We start from the raw sequence: 2,488 nt of genomic DNA, 5'->3' as shown, positions 1-2,488 counted from the left end.
GCTCCTGGGAGGCTCGAGGGTGCCCTCCAGCTCACCTGTGAAATGCGCTGACAAGCCAGGGCCCGCGCGGTGGCTCCTGCTCCGTTTCCCCAGTGGAAAGGGGGCAGGAGCTGCTCTGATCACAGGCCCTCTTGGGGGCAGGAAGGGGGGGGGGGTGTCTCCCTGTTATTGGGAACCCCAAGGTCAAGGAGCATGCCTGGCTCCAACTTGGCGCCCGGACTTCAAGACCTGCCCCGGCTCTTGATTCTTGCCATGCAATCAACTTCCAGAAGCTCCTTAGTGCCAGGGGGCGATCTTTGGCTTTTCACATAAGGAGATTGTTAAGTAGCTAGATTCAGGGACAAGGGGGGTGGTCCCTCCCATGCCTGCACATGTCCCCCAGAGGAGATTGGAAGGAAATCAGGAGATCATTAAACTCCTACAAAGACTCCCAAACTGAGCATGCCCAAATTCAAGCCCCCAGCCAGGTGAGAGGTAGCCCTGGGAGGCCCAAACTAGGCCTAGACCCATGACATCACCCAGGTGTGTTTAACAAAGCCAATGGGGTCAACCAATACCTTCAACCTGACTCCCCTAGCCAGGGGCTGGCTCAGGATAAAGGCAGAGGGCAGGCTCTGGCTCCCTCTCTGGTCCTGTTTCACATGCTGGAGTACTCTTTTCCACGTGGCTGTCATGTCCAGTTGGGAACTTCCGCTTGGCTTCTGCGCAGTTTGCCATGCTTCCCAGGGATAGCGGGTACTCTTTGAGACTAACACCTGAAACTTGTCCTGCCCTTTACAAAAACCCACTTAGGTTACAAAACAGGCTTTGGTGTGAATTCTTTACCCACTCGAGAAACCTTACAAGACCTCACAGGTCCACTGTCGGACAATCCTAGGAGACAGGAGAGAAAGGTAAAGCAGCGTCAGAAGAGGGTGGAGAGGAGTGGAGGACAATGGTCCCTGTGTGGGCAGAGCCCGGTGTTTTGTGGGGGGCAACTCTGAAGGGTAACCCAAACCGTAGGCGCCCTGGGAGACAGTTCAACCCCCACCCCCCCCCAAGGGGCTCCATGGAGAAAGACTTGGAGCAAACCGTCAAGAACCCCCTGGGGGCAGTTCTGTCTTGTGTGGTCAGTATGAGGCTGGCAACCCCCCCCCCCCCTCCCAAACAGCAAACCCAACCTGCTGCTGTGCAGTGGCCCCGGACTCGAGCGACCACCAAGGTGATACAGAGACCGCACTTCCTCTCAGGGTTTTCTTGGCCATAAGGATTTGTTTCAGAAGCAGAGTGCCAGGCATTTCTTTGATGGCACTGCCGTGTCGGTTTGACCCACCAGCCTTAAGGTGCAAATTGTTCTCACATATCGTTCCACCTCCGGGGAACTTTTGGGGAAGGGTAGGGGTTTCACAATAACCCACAGAAGAGCAGATGAGAGCCGAATGAAAAATTTTAAAAGGCAAACACAAAATCGGGCAGGGCAAGATTAGGTGCAGCCTCCCCTGGAGCCTGACCTCGGAGGGCAGCTGGTGTTGCGGGCACAAAAGGCAGAGACCACAGGCAGATGTGTGCAAACAGAGTTGTCCTTTCCAAAGGTTCTTGAGAAGCCTCTTCTCCAAGGCTCTGGTTGGTTGAAAGGATGGGAGTGGGGTGGGGGGTTGGGGCATCCAGCTGGGTTTCAAGATCAAGGGCACTCACACTCACCAGCCAGATGCTCAAAACTCATCTCGCCAGATCTGGGAGGTTGGGAGGTGGCCGGGGTGGTTTTGCACCCAGAGAGCGCTCCGCTCCATGGCTGGGCAGCACCCTTTCCTGTGGCCAGGACTTTGCATTCTAACTCACTGTTTTTCAGTAACTCAGGATCACCGTTTGAATGTCTCCCAGGGGCACAGCCTGAGCTGCTTGCCCCACCCTCGTTAGAGAGATCCACCCCCCAGTGGGCATGACTGAGGCACAAGCACCCCTCACGCCCATCCACCCCCCGCCCCTCAGAAAAGGCTTCCAAGCCCAACCTGATGCTCCGTGAGGCTCCGTGGCTTTAAAAGGCCCCCCTTTGGTGAAAACGGAGTCTTTGGGCAGGTACACAGTTAATATACTCAGCTGCTAGTTAAGAGCATTAGTGGTTCAAATCCATCTGAGGGGCCCTGAAGAAAGGCCAAACTGTCTTTGGAGCAGATCTATTCTGACAAGCATGGATGACAGCTGTTGTTTTGTCTCCTTGTGGAGACAATGTAAGTTCCTGTCAAGCACAGTCTATGTAAGGACATGGGAACCTAACTCAGACCCGCACCGTTCCCAATGAGCAGGTATAGACAAGCGAGCATGTGCTTTGGACTCAGAAAACTGGAGGGTATAGCCATATGTGTGTGTGTGTGTGTGTGTGTGTGTGTGTGAGAGAGAGAGAGAGAGAGAGAGAGCAGAGACACTGAGGGGAGTAAGGGCTCCTGGAGGGTATGGGAAGTGAGGGGACAGGGGAGAGAGGGGAGTTGATAGCCTATTTGATTGTATAGCC

Source organism: Echinops telfairi, unplaced genomic scaffold (genome assembly GCF_000313985.2).
Source record: "Echinops telfairi isolate 266 unplaced genomic scaffold, ASM31398v2 ScPeMD7_7;HRSCAF=31, whole genome shotgun sequence".
NCBI lineage: Eukaryota > Metazoa > Chordata > Mammalia > Afrosoricida > Tenrecidae > Echinops > Echinops telfairi.
Note: the sequence above shows the minus strand (reverse complement) of the source record.